General features: G+C 40.1%; 1 protein-coding gene across 16 annotated transcripts in view; it reads left to right on the top strand.

The window, feature by feature from the left end:
- DIP2C (DIP2 acetate--CoA ligase C (putative)) overlaps window positions 1–19,468 on the top strand; it is a 308,352-nt gene that overhangs the window by 138,798 nt on the left and 150,086 nt on the right. For 4 of the 16 annotated variants that reach the window (XM_086864743.1, XM_086864753.1, XM_086864766.1 and 1 more), the window contains exon 2: window positions 8,847–8,936. The exons of 11 other annotated variants lie outside the window; for them this stretch is intronic. The gene's annotated coding sequence lies outside the window, so the exon portion shown is untranslated. The remainder of the gene's footprint in view (window positions 1–8,846; window positions 8,937–19,468) is intronic. One more of the 16 variants, XM_023921893.2, reaches the window with a different exon arrangement.

Raw genomic sequence — 19,468 nt, forward strand, 5'->3', positions numbered from 1 at the left:
TGAAAATCAAGCCTCAGCTTGGTTTTGAGTCCATTAGTGTGAATCCAAATGATGTAAGGGAGGTTTTGGCTGCTGTTGATAAGAATTCCCATGAGTTTTAATTCTGCTGAATTAATGTCTGCTATATGTGTGATCTGAATGAAAGCAATCACCTGTTCTTGCTGTGTTGCCCCTTCTTTGGTGGAACTGCCCCTTAGGTCACGGACCTTTCCCTGCCTCTGTTACCTCTCAAACAGGAAAAGCAATGCCAACTCTTCCAGGAGAAAGAGAAGAAAATAGAAGATACGCAAATATAATTTATTTGATGTACAAATGGCAGTCTTGGAGTGTTCTTTGTTAGGGAAAAGAACAGTGAAAAGCCAAAGGGCAGAAAAGTCATTAGAGAAATTGTGTGTTGATTCCCTAGGTGATCTCTTAGCTCCTGGAGAAGTTGGGGCTCCTCCAACATGACCTGGGCTTTGGGTTACTGGGTTTCAATGCCCAGGCTGTTGTTTATTATCTCATTTTCCAATGAGCGTGGCATTGCTGACAGTGGGGGATTTTTTTCTGAGGATGATTTTATTTTTTCTGAGGATGATTTTAGAGAAGATGCTGCAAAGTTTTTCCTACTCTTCTCCTCACCTGGGCTCTAAACAACACTGCAGGGAAGCAGCTGTTCTCCTCATTCTCTTCCCTGTGCAGCTCCTCCATGCTTGTGTCTGCACTTTTATTCCGTGGTGCAACTCCCAGAAGCTGAAGCTGGGAGGGACCAGCAGTGGCCAAATCCCACCAGTGACATGAGACACCCACGGTGTGACTGGGAGCTGGTGTTTGCCTTGTTCTCCCCATGCCCTCAGCAGAGGCAGCCGACCTGGACCCAGCCAGCTGACTGGGCTTCTGTTTGGGAAAGGTCGTGCTAACAATGGGCACACGCTGGGGCTCTGCTCATGTGACAGCCAGGGAGAAACCTGCGCTGGGCCACAGGGAACCCTCAGTTTTGGGGCAATGAAGGCGGCTTTGTTTCCAAGGAGAAGCTGTTGTTTGTCCAGCCTGTGGCTCGAGGTTGCTGCTTGTGTGTGATGGAGGGAGCTTTGTGCTCCTGCCGGGCTGTTTGCATCCCCTGGCAGTCATGCCTTCAGTTACACATGGGCTGTGGAGAAAAGACCATCCTTCCTGCTTGCAAAAACATCAAATTACACCTTCTTTGCTGAAGAGGGGCCATTGTGTTCTGAGCTGGCAAATCACCCGGTTCAAATAAGCTTTAATTTCTCATAGGACCCTATTGTTATCCTGTGGTAAAAGCTGCTGTGGGAAATTTCCATGATAACAGTGCAAATTTATGCTCAATTCTTTCTGGCACTGCCTGTGTGGTAAACACCATCAGGAGCAGGGACTGTCCTGCCGTGGCTGTCTGGCCATCTCCTGCTACGTGGTGCTTTGGTCCTCCCTGGCCTGATGGTGGGATTTATTTTGTGTATATTTTGTGATTATCTGTGTCTGCATGTGCTCATTTTCTTTCCCCAGTTCACAGTGTGGGAGCATGAGGGCTGCACTGAAGGATGAGGAACAAATTTTGTGTATATGTTCAATATCCTGGCACAAAACAGATTCCCTGAACCCTGGGTGGTGCTGAGGGAGCAGAACCTGGTGCCTTGTCCCAGGTGCCTGGTGCAAGTGAGCCCTGTCATCCCAGCCATCCCTGCCACTGTGCCTGTCAGCTGGCACTGAGAGCCCCGTGCTGCAGCCTGTGCCCTAATCTGACCCTGGAATCTGCTGTTCCACAGCCACTGCCCACTGCAGGCACAGGCAGTGAGCTAAACTTCTTTCTGAATTTAAATTCCCAGCAGGACAGCCAGGTGGGCAGGCTGCAGCAGACAGCAAAGGCACGTGGCAGTGTTTGCCTGGCTGGCTGGGAGACCTGGCTTGTCACTGTGGGGAAGGGGTCCCAGAGCTGCTCCCAGCTCAGTGCTTCAGGGGGAAGAGTGAAATTGTAGTTTTGAGCATCCTTTGAAGCAATCTTAGCGCTTTAGGTGTGTAAACACATGCACACCATGCAGGCTTATGTTTTAATTTCAGTGTGCAGTGGTTGAATATTTTCCCCCTGCAAATTTCCTGGGCTTCATTTTGACTCCATGGTCCTCTCTGTCTGCAAAAGGTTCTGGCAGGGGTGCAGTTCTTCACCATGTAAAATTACATCATATGTTTCCATTTTAAAACTTTATTGCAGTAACTTGTAAGAAGGGTTAATTAATTACCTGAAATACTTCTGTGCCTTTTTCCTGTTAGATTTTTTTCATTAGGTTACAATCTTTTCTTTCTATTTGATTATTATTGTTAGATACTTTTCTGTCCAATAAAGAGTCAATTTTATTGCATTGCAACGAAAAGGCAGAAATTGCTTGTGGAAAATGTTTCTGGGACAATTCTGAATCCATAAGCTTCTATTTTAGTATTGCACAGGAATGGCAGCAGTCAAACAATTTCTGAAGTGTCATGTAACTTCGCATTTCAGAAGCCAGTGACTCAATAAAGTTTATTTAAAACATTTATTTTTATGACTTACACAAATGTCTTTCTACAATAACTTCCCATTCTTTTTGATTCAAAGATGCAGAGAAAGGGTGTGAAATCTTTACATAGTTTCACCTTTTGTTTCTTGGTAGATGTTAGCTGTGAAACATTCTGGAAACGCTTTACTATTTTGTTTCTGAAGTGCAGGCTGGAAATCATGCTTCAATGTCTGATAAATGCATGCTCTCCATTTTAAACATTCTAGACAAATCTTTTATAATGTTTTATAGCTTTCTTTTGCCTGCATAAAAACTTAAATGTTCCTGGCTGTAACTTTGTTCCTGCTTTCTGGCATATTTTTGTTAAAATCTTAAATCCGTGCAGCCTGGAACATCACTTTCTTACTAGGAAAACCAACGACTGTGCTTTTAGGTTTCTGTCTTTATTTTACAAAATCAAACTCCCTTGAACTTAGCCACGGTTGTAGTTTTCATTTTACTTTAGTTGTCCTCTCCCTCTGTGGCTTGCATTTTATGGTTTCAAGTAAAATGTAAAAGAGATTGGCGAACAAAATCAAGCAAAGCTATATATTCTAAAAATATTATAAATCCTCTTTTTTAAAAATTCTACCCTCAGGAACTCACAGTGTGGGCACTGGCACAGGAAGCCAGATGCAGAGATACTTGAACTCATGCTCCACATGCAGGGATAGAGTACATTTGCGTGGGGATGTGAAGGCTTGTGGATCTCCAGGAGGTGAAAAAGCCATGGCAGTGGATTGTGCAACAAGGGGAGAATTCTTCTCCATGTCATAGCTGCATTCTTCTGCACTCCTTGCAGCACTCCAAATGCCTGCTTGAGATAATGGTATCTTCCTCAGTGCTGCCTGCTCAAACCCCAATATAAATTCTTACCACTTTTCTAAATTCTTTGGTTTAAGTAGCACGCTTTACCTTCATCATACATGGGACTACCTTTACCAGCCATCCTGTGCGTGAGCATTTCAAGGGCAGTGTGGGACTTACCCTGAGCTCTCCTGCAGCTCAGCAGGGAAGAGTGAGTTAATTGTATTTAACTACCTTTTTACCTCCTTCTGCATGTTCCAATCTTCTAAGTCCCTTGGGTTATTTTTCCTCCAGAGTGGTCACTCTCCCTGTCCCACAGGTGTGCTTTCAGAGGCACTGCAGTGGATGGAGGCTTCCTCTTCAGACTTCAAAGGGTCTTTTAGAAGCCTCTTGAAAGTTAACCACTTGGTCTCTTTTACAACAGGCTTTAAGTCCTTTATGATTGCCTCAGTTGGTTTTTATTTTTATTTTAGAGGGAAGAAACAAGGGCATGGACAGGATAAACATCTAGTGGTAGTAAAACCTTCAGATAATTTAATTTCCATTATTGTTCTATCAGTCTATTTATGCACTCAGCAGAGGCAATTAAAGTGTTAAAAACTCTCATTACATTAAAGTCTTTGATTGTCCTCACTGCTTTGGTCATGCATGGAGAATGTAACCACCTCCATTTCATGCTGATGAAGTCTTCACATCAGCCTGTGTTTTATGTATATGCAAATCCCTACAATCAAGCCAATTAAATATGAGCTGCACATTCAACATCCTTTGTGGGGTGACCTGTCACAGCCACCACACTGATAGCGGCTGAAGCTGTCATGTGCTTTAGTGACTGGGAGAGTCACATGGGAAATGTTGTTTTTTAATTGAAAACTCATTTCTCTGAGTTAGAACTGCAGTTCAAAAGATTTCTTGTGCTCACTGGTGCATGTGTCTCACCTTCACAAGTCTTTGTTTCGTGGATTAAGTCAACTTCCTTTATTTGATGATAGCATAGGAAATATTTTTTCTTGGAATATCTATTTTTTAATTGAAAACTCAAAATAAGTAGGTCATACACAGCTTAGTGTTTAGAATGCTTATATATATATATATATTTAAAAATACACTAAATAATTTAGTTGTAAGGTAAGATGAAACACAAGATGTCAGGGGAAAAAAAAATCTCATTACCTGAAGTGTCATCTGTGAAAGCTTTGAATTGCTTGTCTTTTAAATTACTATCTTGCAGCTTCAAGAATATGTTCATATATAGAATGAAAATAACCTGCTAGTTTAGATTGCAGATAAAGTGTGTGATTAATACTTACTTTAATTTATATTCTCCTTCATTTGCCAGAGATAACCATGCTAGTGCTTTGCATGCATAAACAAGAATCTCACAAATGGAGCAGGAATTCCTGTGCCCAACTTGTATGATTTGTCTACTTGCTTTATGAAACAACTGGGCCCAAAATGACATGTGTAGCATATGGCTCTTCAACTCTCCACTTCTTGGAAGACTGAAAGTTTGAATTGCATCATCTCCAAGGAGAAGGGAGACATTATTAGCTCATGGAGGAAACCTAGAGAAAACAGACTGCTCTTTATTTCTGCTCCTTAAACTGAGTCCTGGCAGTTTGACATCAGTGTCCACATAGCCATCTGACTTTCTTTTCACCATTGACCTCACACATGCTGACTGATAAGGAGAGATGATGGAAGAGACCCGAGGTGACAACTTTCTTTTGCACTGCAGGCAGTATGTGAGATGCAATTAGCAGTGATTCAGCTGGGATCTGATGGGGTCTGCAGGCTTCTTGGTGAGACTTCCTGGTCAATGGCTGTTGATCTTTATCCATTTTAAGGAGAATATGAGTCAGTGCTGACAGCAACTTCTGCACTGTGCCCAGGGCTGGAAGCAGATTTGGTAGAGGAAAGAAGCGAGGAGATCTGAGAACTCCACCACAAGAGTTGTAGTGCCTTGCTGAAATCATTCATCTCAGCAGCACAGCCTGTCTGTGCTGCATCACCCGTCTCCTGTGGATAGATAACTACTGCAAGAACCCAGCACAAGTTGGGTATAATGTTCCTCTGCCCTTCATAGAGCCTCCTAGTTTCTGAAAGTGAGGGGCATAAGTTGTTCCATGTCTGGTCCAACATGTGTCTGGACCTTCTTTTTCAATAGATCCATCTTTGCAGCTAATCTTACTGTTGCTCTGTAGAGTGTGCTGGAGCAGTCAGTTCCATATGGGAGTGATGTGCCATGTAGAAAACTACTGCTTTATTCAGTAGATTTAAATCTGCTGCTTAATAGTTACCTCCTATTTTATTAAATGGGAATCGTATTGCCATGTATCTGCTATTTCTGATTATATGGAAATCTCTTCTGCCTCCTGGAGGGAACACATTTTCATAGATTTTCAATATACAGAAGTGTTTCAACAGATCAGTTCACCCTCACTGTCTGCCTGACACATCCTCTGTGAGGTGAGGTGACTCTCACTAAGTGCATTGCAGGATGGGGCTCACCATGAATTTACTCGATGATGTAGGTTTGAGGTTCTCCAGTCTCTACTAATGATTGCTGCTGTTTGCTTTTGGCCTCTGGTTATCTTCAATTATATTTCACAGGCTTAATCCAAATAATTCACACATTTTTATCTCCTTGAATTGCAGTAGGTATGTTGCATAAAAGAGATGAGTAAGGATGGTTTTTCCTGTTGTTTTAATATTCTGTTGTCTGACTGTGATGTTTACCACAGCTCAGCATTTAACTCTCTATGGAGGAGATGATTGAATGCAACCTCTTGGGATAGGTCCTTCTTTCCCTCAGGGAAGACGTGAATATCACAAATATATTTGCTCCTATAGCTTTTCCTGGACAAAAACATGAGTGAGCTGGTAATGATATGCATCTAACCTTGCCAGGACTACAGAAGAGCATTGTCAGATATTAATCAAAATGATCATGTAGATCATAAAGATAATTGAGGAGTCAGAGGAATTGTTGGTCTTTGTACTTAAAAAGTATGTACAGTCTTAGTCCAGCCAAAGCGAACAGGTGTTCTGAAGCTGCCTTTTTTACACATACAGAATAAGCTGTTTGTGTAGCCTGGTGACCTATAAAAGCAAGAAAAAGAGAATGCAGAATCTATTTCATCATCAGAAGGGAAGAAAAACAGCATGCTCTGAAAGATTTACTACTTTTTTAAAGGGTAGTTTGATATTTTGGGTAATACACAACCTGGAGATCTGCGTTCAGTTCTCACTGCTGCCATGGACTGCCTACCTGACTTCTGGAAGTTACACTTACTTTATTTCCTCATGTACTAAAGTAAGTATAACATGAGGACATGGTGCCATGATGCTTTTGGTAATTACTCACTATATTACATAGAAACATTTGCATTGAGATAATGTTACTGTCTTATACAGAATAGCAATGCAAATCATCCTGAGCAGTGGCCTCAAACTGAAGGAGACAAGGGCTACTGCATATCTTTTCTGAATGATATTTGGGTAGATGGATGCATGGAACCTGTAATTTCCATGGCTTTTGCAATATTAGGTGTTATGTGATTTGAGAAACCGTTTTACCTAAGCTGCATCCCCTGTGACAAATAACATAAATATATATATATATATATATATATATATATATATATATACATGCAGGTAGGAAACAGGTGAAATATTTTCTGTGTTAGTTGCTTTAGGAAGGTAAAATCTCAGATGCTGCTGCTTCATAAAGTTGTCCTTCTGTAGTATTGCTTTCTGAAATGAACACATATCTATAATTACTTGTAGTGTAGTTCTCTCCTTCAAGGAATCATTTATTTTGGTTTTTAATTTTTTCTGACTTTCCCTCTTTTTTCTTTGGAGCATAAAAAAGGAAGATGTATGTAAAGCAGCAACTTGCCATCGACTTGCCTGTGGTTGGGTGCCAGAGAGGTGGGAGTCTGGGGATAAATCACCTTCCTTGATTTTCTTCTTATGAGATAAAGTTGTGATGAGTAACATGCCAAAGCCTTCTGCACCAATGACAAAGGATTTCTTTGATGGGTTTGTGAAATATGTGGAAATGTCTGTTCGCTATTCAGTGTTTCAGTTACTTTATTTTGTATTTAGTAAATGCATCCATCTTAATGTGAACACAACACTTCTGTTGTTAGTAAATGCAGGAGGGGAGTTAGAGCGGTTCCCTTGTGTCATGCGGTGGTAAATCTCAGATTATAAATCCCAGTATTCACTCTGGAACTGCAACTAGAATGCAGTAGTAATTTCTGGTTTTTTAGAAAGAATAACATAAAATTGTATAGAGAGATTTACACAGGAAAATTTATTCACATCACAAAATTAAGTCTCATTTTCCAAGCACGTTAGCATTTATTTCTGTGAGAGTAAATTACAGATGCAAGTGACTGCACAGCAGTATTCAGAAAGCTGAGCTTTCAGAGGCTTTTTTTTGAGTCCATACTGGGATTGCTGCTTGCAGAAGCAGTGGCTGAAAGAAGAGGAAGTGTAATACTAAATTAGGTCTGTCTAAATGAGAACACAGGCAGCCTACATGTTGTCCAGTGTAATAATGCTTTGCAACCTTGAATTTTCATGAACAATAGAGGAAAAGTGTTGTTTGCTGAGGTTCACAGATTTGAAATCCATCTCCTTCACTCTTCTGAACTCTCTACCCAAGGGGCTCTTTTTTTCTCAGCCACAACCAAAGACTTCATCCTGTGTCTTGATCTTCGTGTCCTGTGCTCAAGGAGGGATCAGCAGCAGAGTTGTGCTCTTAATGTCTTTCAGGGACCCTGCTGCTGTCTACAAGTTTGTGGCGAGGGGTAGAGGAGGAGCAGGCACTGATCTCTTTGTGGTGACAGTGACAGGGCCCAAGGGAATGGCCTGAAGTTGTGTGAGGGGAGGTTTATGTTGGACATTAGGAAAAGTTCCTACCCCCAGAGGTTGGTTGGCACTGCCCAGGGCAGTGGTCACAGCACCAGCCAGCCAGAGCTCAAAGAGCCTTTGGACAATGCTCTCAGGCACATGGTGTGACTCCTAGGATGTCCTGTGAGGGGCTGTGAGTTGGACTTCGTGATCCTTGTGGGTCCTTTCCCATTTAGGATACTCTGTGATTCTGTGGTTGCTTCTCCCAGCAGGGCCTAGGGTAGCCTACAGGAGTAGGCTGAAAGGTTATCTGCCTGTAGCTGACAGAGAACAGGTTAAAGCTAAAAGGAGGAGCTGTAGGTAGTCTAAACAGCATTTGGGTGCCAAGGTTATATCTAGGTTCCCCATATCCCTCTTCCTGTCCTAGAACACAAGGTAATTTTATTCAATTTTTAAGTTTACTATGGATCTATATTATAGGCTTCCTCTATTTCTTGACAGCTGTACCAGAGACTTCCCACTATTGTTTTACTTATTTCCAGTTATTATAAATAATGTATTGATTATGTATTCATATACTCATTTAAAATAAATATATAATAAATACATTGTTATTAATGAATATATGTTATTTTCCACTCATTTCAGATAGCCAGTGCAGCCCATAGCTTTGCAGGAGCCTGCATCCCAAGTTTTACCAGGATCTGTTAGTCCTGTATTGGTGGGGTAGCCAGATAAGTAAGTAGCTTGCTTAGCTGAGAATCTTTCTAGAATTCACCAGTGAGAATTGCTGGAGACAGTGTAAACACTCTTGGTGGTATCAGTACCTGCTGAATGCACTGCTGAAGATCCACCAGTGTGTTAGCAATGCCCTGCATTCACTGTGTGAGGAGAGAGAACTGCCAAGATTCCTGATTTAGGAGGGAGATGAAGGGGAGAAGGCGTCACAAGGCACTCTGATTGCTGAGGTGTGGCTTCGTGTGGAAAACCTCGTGGTTGAAAGCAGTGCCTGCCTGCAAGTTTAGGTGTGGAAATCCTCTGTAAACCATGGTAATAACATCTCTGGGACCCACTGAGGCTCCATCAGTGACTTGCCAAACTCTTAAATGAAAGCAAGCAGTGCCATTTTCTCTAGGACAAAGAGGTAAGGTCAAGAAGAGAGGACTCTGTAAAGTTGTGGGTGGTATAGTCCTGAAAAAAATGCATTGAATTGACCCTAATGGGAAAGAGAATTCACAAAGTGACAGTGTTTTGCAGGAGGAAAGGCAGTAGTGAGCTTCAGACGAATCTGTGATACTCTTTGGCATTTTGAATTTCAGGGGTGCATACGTAGGTTTTACGTACGTATGTCAATGTCTGTCCCACTCTGTGATCTTCAGTTGTAGTGTTAAAAACTTTGGCTGAACTAGGGCAGTGATTTCCCTTGAGAAATACTTTGTGTATCCCCTTCTGATCATGCATAGCAAGCATCCTTAATATTTTACATCTTTTCCTGGTTGGTGTCCGCCTGATCTCCTATGAAAGAAATTAAATGAGCCCCTTGGTATGCTGTGAGAAAGGAAAGAGAGCAAGCACTGATGTAGCACATCTGATCATCCCTACATGAGCAGGCAGAAGGGAACTGTGGCCCTGGTGTACCTGGACAAAACATGGGCTTGTCTTTCTCTGAGGCCATGGCAAAGGTCATTCATCTGCCACATGGAAAAACAGTTGTGGTTGCTCTCCAGTGACTCCATTGATATATAGTAAAAATTAATCCAGTCACCTTTTTGATTAGGTGACCAAAAGACAAATAAGCTGAGCTGCTTTTTTCCCTTGTTATTTCTTCATACATATGTATGCAGAGTGTAACTTCTGAAATAAGCCATTATGCAGTGCTTGACTTTGCAAAAACTTGTGATTTTTAAAGGGGCTGTTTGACATACAGCTTGCATAGGTTAAGGAGTAAAAATTTATACACAGCCTGAGGTATACAACCCAGGGCAAGTGTTTTTTCATGGTGGAGGTATAAATGCTTGTTATTACACATTATTTATATTCCAGTGGTGCTTAGAAGCTGCAGAGAAAGTGCTGTACTAGGCTCTGTGTGTCCTAATATGCTCTGATAGTGCACCTGAAACTACAGACCAGGTCAACACCAGACAATGATGGTTTCTGGGTCAGAAGCAGTCAGTTTTGTAAATTAATGTCATTTGAAAGAAAGACATTTCATTTCAGTGTTTGTTCCTAGGAGCTGTAAGCCTTACATAAGCCCTTTTGGCAAATGGGAACTTAACCTAATAAAAAAAAACATAGTCAATATATATATTTTAAAATTTTTTACTTGCATCCTGATTGTCCACGTTCTTCCCTTAGTCAGCCATAACCAGCAGTGGCTCACTGGTAAGCAAAGATACATGCAGAGCTACTTCTGAATTTGCATAGATTTTTAAAAGCATGGACCGATCTTACCTGGACATGCCTGTACAGTACCTATAATCACAACCCAAGTTACAGCTTTAGGATGCTCTGGTGTTTTGAGCCCTTGAAGAATTTATGAGCCTAAAGAGTTAGTGATTGTAAGTTGTATCATAATTTTTGTGCGAAAGAAATCTCAGATATCTTTATATAAGGCATGTACCTAAATATCAGTGCAAATGCAAGTTTGCAAGTTGAAAAAGAAAGGACTTTATTCCTCCAGGTTACTGAGATGGGTGCTGATTTCACTTTGGCATTCATTGATACAATATTTGCATTTGTTTTTTTAAGTAATCATGCAGAACTCTTGTATAGGAGTTACCCATGTCTAAAGAAATCAGCAAATATTTTTGGTGTAGAGGCTTGACAACATTTCTTTATACATTTAAAAGGAAACTGTCCTCCAGCTTCCTAAACAAAAAGTAAATTATTTTTATTTTATATGAATATATATATATACACATATACAGTATATATACACAGTGTATATATGTATATGTATGGTTTCAAAGACATAAAGAAAAGGAAACTGTGTGTGTATATCTGATTTAAAGTCACAAGCCACTAAGGTATTTAGAAATATTTATACAGTAGCCACTCCCTTAACCACTTTTTGGAGACAAGTTGTAGGGAAGGGGTTAGTAAGAGTGTGATGGATGTGATGTTATTTTTCTTTTTGAAAAATTTGCAACAGAATCCTAACAAGAAACAAGTAGAAAGAGGATTCTTTCTTTTATTAGCTGAAGTCTGCTTTCTAACTTGCATGAAGCAAAAATACGTCTTTGTCTTCATAGTCACTTCAACGCTTTTACTCTCCTGGGTTTAATATTCTCAAATGAGATAGGTTTAGACTGATGTGGATGTTCAAACCTTTCTGCTTCAGTCCAGAGAGCATTCTGGGGTAGCATAATTTTGATTGGAAAGAACCAGAGAAGTTGTGCTATCCTGGAAAAAATGTGATTTTTACATCAGTAAGTAACTAGGCAGCCAAGGGAAAAAAGAGGGGAACCACAAAGTAGAAAAAAATCCAACAGAAAAACTCACTCCTAATAATGACATAATGATTGATGGTACTGAAATTGCAAGCATTATAAGGAAGGCTTTTAGCAATATAGAAATAAATGATGCATATAATATTTATTTTTTTTTTTTGTTTGAGAGTATGAAGTAGTCCAAATATGTTCTGTGTGTGATATATGGGGTTTTATTTTCCTTTTAAACCTCTGACCTTGGAGCACCTTACTATAAAAGCAGATCTGTTGAGTTTCCTCAGTTAAACATAGCTAATCTCTACGTTTGGGAGCTGGTAAGAGGTTGTAAAACTGGCTCTGGGATAAAGGTGTGTATTCAGAGTTTTCAAGCTGGAGCAGTTGGGTTAGAAGAGAGATGTGAGTGTGGGTGTCAGTAGTTGGGATAGGTGGGCAGTGCTGCACAGAACTGGCAGCTGGGAACCGTGGACGGGGAGCACTGGGAAACTCCAGGCTGGAGCATGATCCAAGTGTTTCTCCCTTCACTACCCACTGCCTTGCCTTACCCACAGGGGAACTGGCCTGTGGCTGTGGTAGCAGGGTGAGAATGATGAACAGCACAGAAAAAAACTGTATCTAAAGACTCTTGAAAATCTGGAATTAATTATATTGCAAGGAGGAACTGACAAGAGTGTGTCAAATAATGAATGCTGCAGAGAAGGTATGTCATGAACTCTTTGTGGCAGAGGGTAGGGGGATATTTAAATAACTTAAAACTTGGCAAATTCACTCTGAGTGTAATTACATTGTGGAATTAATTCTTCATTGAAACTCACTGGGGCCAAGACTTCAGCAAGATTCAAAACAGGGTTCCAGTTTTCCTAGGGAGCCAAAAGGTACTCTGAGCTGTGACAGTGTTTTTTGCAATGTCGTGCTCTGAGGTTTAGGTTAATCTCTAATAGCTTTTGATACAATGACACTGTGAGGAGAAAGAGGGTAGATTATTGACATTTTCTCTTTGAAACTTTTTGCCTTACTATGTCTTCTAAGTAACTGTATGGACTGGGAGACACGAAAGAGCATTGGAAGGGATCCAGTGTGACTGTTCCTCCATTTTTGACACTGGATGGGATCCAGTGTGATAATTCCTGTGTTTCTTACACTTTTCCATCCATGAAAATTAATGTCTTCAGACATCCAAAGCATGACATTATTAGAGAAGTGGCAGAAGCCTTCCTCTTCAGGAAGACACAAAGATGATGCATTTTTTCCATCTTCAATGTACAGGTTTTCAGATACCACTCACTATTTATATTGTATAACTATTGTGGGGATCATGTTTTAGTTAAAGAAAGCATCTGATTCTGGTTTTGCTGTTCCTTGTTTGAATTATATAACAAAGATTGCAGTGAAAACTGAGATGTTCTGATGGGGAGGTTGGCTTTGCAGAGCTACCATGGTAGGAAGTCATAGAGTAGTGATTACATCAGATGGAAATGGAGAGGAATTCCTGTGGGCCAGACAGTGAAACTTCCAAACTGTGTGCAGAGGGGAGCAGCTGCAAGGTCTGCTATCAGCCTTGGCCGTGGAACGCCCTAGCTGTACTCAGCTGCTCCAGGAGGATGTTAGAATGAGCAATAGCTGAGACTGTAGATGATTAATAAATGTAAATTAAAAAAAGCTTATAAATCTTGTGAACATTAAACAGCAGGGGGTGATTGAACATGTTTGCAATGCAGCTTCATGGTCTGCAGATCTGAGTGAGGCTAGCCTGTGCTCAGGTAGTGTGTGGACACCTGTGAAGCAGATCTGAGCAGCTGATTTGCAAGGCAGATGAGAATGTAGATAAGAATGAAGATCACTGAAAGTGAAATCGTGGCACAGCCTTGCAGCATCATTGTCCGTTGGAAAGAAGAGAGGAACGAGTCTGGGTAGACTTGCAGAAGAAAATTAAGGCGTGGTTTGGCCTAATGTTTCAGGTTTATCGAGTCACTCCTTAAGCATCACCCAGTCCAGCAGCTGCTCTGAGCAATGTCCTGCTGTGCCCATGTGGATTCACAGAGTCTGTTTGAATGCATGGATCTGCTTGTGTAGGGCAATGGTGTATCTTCAGCAGGTGCTTCATCTCTGGTTTTGTCAGCTTTAAGTGGACAGTTGTCCACCCATGTGAGGCACTCAGGTCAGCATCATTTGTGGGCAAACAAGTGCCTGAGGAGACAACTGCAGGACTGAGGATCTTGGGTGGCAGTACAAGGCCAAAGGCTGTGATGCTGGTCACATGCATTTCTGCCCAAAGCAACCTGGCTGGATGTGCTATCTGAATTATGCTGAAAATTCAGTGTTTTGTGTATACTTGTGTAAATCCTACCTTAATTCTTGATTTCTTAGTTTCTTAAAAGATGGCTATCTTCCCAGGGTCTGCTAGTCCTATTTCCCAGCTAGGACTTAATAATGGATTATTAAATCAAGTCTCTTGTTGGTTTTCTGCATGTTAAGTAATCTGTATTGGCACTTCTAAAGTATAGCTGTATTATACATGTAAAAGCAAATGGAGTGCTGGGTTTTGTAAGGTGTGTTTACTGGTGTTCCTTCAGCTCTCAGGCTGGCATGTCTGCCAATTTACCTGTGGATCCACAACATAAATAAGCCACATGGGGAATTCCTACAAACCAGCAAATTAACAAACATTTGTGATAATAAATAGCTACTTTTCACCACATGACAAGTGGAGAACAAGAGCAGAAGAGTATATTTTGACATATTGTTACAAACATGCATTCTTGGGCTTTCTCAAAAACTTCTAAACCACCAGCCCTGTCTGTGAAAGACAAACTCAAGTGCTGAAACTTGTCATCATGGAAAATGGCCTTTGCAAACGCCTGCCTGTAAAAAAAGCAGGTTTTGGCTTCTAGCACAGGTGAAAATGAACACTCCTCAGTAAAATTTTGCTTGCTTTTATTTTAGTAGGCATAGCTATGATTTAATTCCAGCTTCTTTTTGAAAAGAACTCTATATTGCAGGAAAGAAGGAAACAAGGATGTGAAATTAGTGGCTTCTTTTGGGTTGAAATACTTTATTATTTTTTGAAATACGAGGGAAAAGGCTACAGAAATCACAGAATAACCTCATTAACGTATGAAATAAATCATGAACTCAAAACTGAGGAAAAAAAATGCTTGCACATCTGGCTTACAACAGCAAATTTCCATATCTTGATCAGGAGAAGTTGTAAGCTGGAAATGGAGAAAAAGAAGGATGAGAGTATGAAAATCTGATTTTCCAGCTGCATGGAAGTGTGTGCTCTGGACCTAGCAGAGGCTTGCAGATTTCCAAGTATTTCACAGGCTCTGGAGGGCAATAATTCCTATGAGAACAGCTGCTTTGTGCCAACGTCAGTATGAGCTGTCACATTAGGTCTGTAATAATGTTACAGACCTTTAGGAGCCTTCAGAGGTGAACAACAGCAGGGGAAAAAATGTAATTGTCAAATACTGTGAAACCTGTGGAGAACAGGGACATCGATTGTGTCTTGAGGTAATTGAAGGTATGCAAGTATTTTTCCTTTCAAGTTGTTTTGCAGGCTTAAGAGGGTAGGATCTGAGTCAGCCTTTGGGTAATAGGAGTCCTTGAGTCAAAGGATGCATATTTCCAGTGCTTCATAAACACTTTGCCCACATAGCAGGAGAACAGCGAGGTGCTTTTGGGCTTTTCTGTTCCTTTAGTAACATGCTAGGGATTGAGTTGAGTAATCAAATGATGTTAATTCCTCTTGCTGTTTGAGGTCCTTGTGGAACGGAGTGGGAAAATTACATGAATGCATTTTAGGTTATTTCTTTTAAAAGTGGAATTTCAGTACTTTGGTTCATGCAGAAATGCCCTAGTGACAGTTTTCAAATGTAGTTTTTTTGCATAGAAAAGATGAAGTGATTTGGGTCTCTTATTAACATGAATTGCAGTTCATGTATTGCAAAGGCCTTTAAATTGCTGCCTGTTTTGTCATATCTGGCTGTTGGATCAAACAGACTGTCAACAAAATTTTATCATATCAGCCTAAATTGCATTTGCAGGCTATAAAATAAGGATTAATTTTTCTGATTTCTTGAGCCCAGAGACAGATTTCATTTACTCTACATCACCAGGATAGGTAGATCACTTTGCTCTGCATACATTTTCCTTAGTTTTCAGGCCTAGATTTGCTTGAAAATCTGAGCTGTTTTTTTCTTTGAACTGCATATTAATAGAAATGAGTGTTTAGTTTTTTTCATGTTAGCAGGAAAAGAAATACTTCCAGGAACTGTGCTGTTTTGGAAGCCTTTGTCTTTTTAGAAACAGTTTTTGTAGTGGTTATTATATATTAATAACAGTGGAAGAAAAATTTGCTGAAATAGGCAACTAGATAATATCAGCACTGGAATGCTAAAAGCAAAAATTAAAGACAGGAAGGTAAATTTAAACTTGATAGAACACAACCTGAATTGTCTTTGATAAGATAGGTTTTACAAAACTGGCTGATCTCTTGCTTTTTTGAGGTAGTTCACTTTTTTTAGTCAAATGAAGTTTGTCTACCAAGGAACCAGGAAAGCCAGTTGTATAGGATTAAATGGAAAATATATATTTCAAGTTGAAAAGATTGAGATCAGTGAAAAAATTCCCCCAGAATGCTAAAGGGGATACTATAGCAGCTTGGAATAATAAAAAAAACCAAACAATAAATGACTGCAGCTAAATTTAGTTCCAGATGAGACTCAGTTCTTCCTTAGAGAGTTTGACAAGCTCTTCTGCATTACATGGGACTCAGTGACCCAAAAGTTGCCATGTACTTGTCTGACACCTTTGAAGACCTCCTGAAGGATAATGTTGGTAAAATGGAATGTCACTTTTTCCTCAAGTGAAAATGAGCTGCGAGGTTTGTGAATAAAACCATTGTCCTTCCCTCCACAATGCTTCTTCGGGGAAGGCATCACTTCCAGGTTGCTCTGTTCACTCCCCAAGCAGCCTCTGTGGTCTGTCTCACCAGTCACCAGTTCTCCACTGGCCTTCAGTGGGACAGAACTAAAATGCAGATGCTCTGCTTTGGGGCTGGTGCCTCATGTGCTAAAGTGAAATACTGAGGCACAAAATGATGAACAAATTCCCTTGGAAAGACAGCCCCAGTGTTTATGTGCTATGGTACTACAGAAATTCCTGAGTGTGGTGTTTTCTGTCTCTAGCTGTAATACCAGAGTTACTTTTCAGCTGTGTGAGAGGTAGAACAGGAGTAACACAATTTTGCACCTGCTTAGAATTATTTGGACTGTGAAATATGCGTCAGAGGATGTTGATTAGATTCATAAAATGTACCTGAATGCAACCTCCTGCTGTGTCTAAGCAGTAAGTGCTCTTCCGCTTGGTGAAACTGTGTTCCCAGGTGAAATAACACAAGGGTCCATTGCAGCCATCATGGCAAGAACCTAACTGAAAACCAAGAATAAATACTGTAGAAAGAGGTGTGGGCTTTCCTAAATTTTTGTGACTTACTCTATGTTTGGACCATGTCCAGCCTGTCTCAGGCAAAATAAACCTGGAGAAGATGCCTTCATGTATAAGGGCACGTGTAAAAGCACATGAAACTAAACTTCCTTTCTCCTCCAGATATGAAACAGTATCTTGTCTCTTAGATAAATCCATCGATGGCCATCCTTCAGTTGTAAGAAGGAAACTAGAAATGAGGTAGTTTTATTTTGCACAGAATAGTTAAAAATCTGCTGAGGCAGAGGATGTGAGTAGCTATTCAGTGTTGTTGGTAGAGTGCTCATCACTCAGAGCAAGGGTGTTCACTCTGATCTGCTGTTCCTGCCTAGCACAGTGCTGGAATGTGCACTGGAGGAGGTTGTTCCCTTTTGGCTGCTTTTAAAATTAATGTGTTTTTATTCTTTTGGGGGCTTTTTGGGAAGGAAACAAGTTATTTTACTCTTGTTGGAAAGCTTGAAAAAAGAACTGGAATTACTGGGGACTGAAATGAAGGCAGCAGGAATGTGGGTTAGGTTTTTTGGGAGAATTGCTTATCAGAACTTGGAGATGTCTGGAGGCTTCCTTGTGAACTGCACTGTTCACATTCATTACCCTTGGGCACTTTGGGCTTAGGAGAGGGTTGGTTCTCAACTGTTGGGAGTAGGAAAGCAGATATGGATGTATCTGACTTTTATGGGCAATAGGCATTGGTGATCCCTGATTGCTTGCCACAAAGTTTGTGATAGTACAGGAAATAACTTATTTACTGAATTTAGTAAATCAAACACCATTTCAGAAAAAAAAAAAAGAAAAGGTGAATATTGCCATAGAAGACATTCATGTTCCCTTCATAAATCATTATTTAAAAAAAAATTCTCGAGAGTCATATGTGTCATGTAGCAAAACACGGTGCACTAAAATTGCAGACCAGATTACTAGGCTCAGTGATCTCCCAAGTGATACTTTTTTAAAGACATTATGGTCACTCAGCACAGTTGTCATGGTAATTCCAGTCCCTGTTCGCTACTACTTAAAACTTCTCAATATTCTTCCATAACCATTAGTGGTCTTCAAATTGTATAAAAAGGGAGTATTCTTACTTCAGATTTCCCATGGTAGTTAAGATATCTGTGTTTTTCTCTCTTTGCATCCAGCTGTCAAAGTATGTGGAAATTTGCATTTGCATGAAGAGGTTTTTTGGGTTTTTTCCCCAGAAGAGGTTCTATTTTTACAAAAACCGTGGGAAGAGATTTGGACATTTTGGCATTCTAATACTACAGTACAACTGCTCTAAAAACCTATTTTTAAAATCAACATAATGTCTTTAACCCACGTTAAGGTAAAATAACATTATTTTAGATATTGTAGATAGAATCAGTTCTATTATTGACTAGCATAACTAATACCAAATACAAAAGCTTTGTGGTGAGCCCATGTCAATAGGGAGAATGCTGCAATACATCAGGTCAAAGCAGTTCTTCTCATTTTTTTTCCAGCACATGAAAACAGGAATTCCAGATTTCTGTTCTGAATTGAAATTTGGGAAGAGATCTGTAGTCATAATGTGATGAATCAGTGTACTAGGAGCAAAATTATGGATGAGGGATTGTTGATTTTTGGAACATTAGTGTTCTTTTCCAAGATTAACCCTATTGCACTTTTTTGGTTAAACTTAGTAATGTCAAAAGTAGTGAAAAGATGGTTAAAGGCACTAGGTTGCAAGCTGAATTATTTTCATAAGCTACTTCCTGGAGAAGTGGCAAAAATAAGAAATTTCACTATTAATGAATTTTACCATTTTACCTAGATATTTTTTCCTTGTGAAAAGCCTTGAACATATTTTTCTACCCAGAGGACCAAATATGTGCACAGACTTGTTTGGATATGTGTTCTCAATTTTGTTTCATACATCTATTATATGTTCCTGCTTTAGGATTCCTCCTCCTCCTCCTGCTGTAATTTTTTTTTCAAGGCATTTTCAGGACTGGGAAAAAATCGGGACACAAATTTGCAGTACACAGAGCGGCATTTATGGAAATGTCTGATTTGCTCTGAACTGTAAATTCTAAATAATGATAAGTGAAATTACTGCTGTAATTATCTTTCTGTAGGGAAAATTTTTAACTTGAAATATAAAGCCTGCCTATTAAATAACATTTATCAGGAATGTTTCCTTAGGCATAGATTTCAGAATTGTATTTTATTTTTATCTTGAGCAAGATCTGACTCTGCTCCATTTGTTAGAGACAGGGAGAATAACTAGAACAGGCAAATGCCTCATAGGCAACAGGAAAGCCAGTGGAGAGATGAAAGATGAGCTTCCAGCAGCTGCAGAAAGGATATACACTTCAAGGT

The sequence above is a fragment of the Cyanistes caeruleus genome, chromosome 1, assembly GCF_971803275.1.
Source record: "Cyanistes caeruleus chromosome 1, bCyaCae1.hap1.1, whole genome shotgun sequence".
Taxonomy (NCBI): Eukaryota; Metazoa; Chordata; class Aves; order Passeriformes; family Paridae; genus Cyanistes; species Cyanistes caeruleus.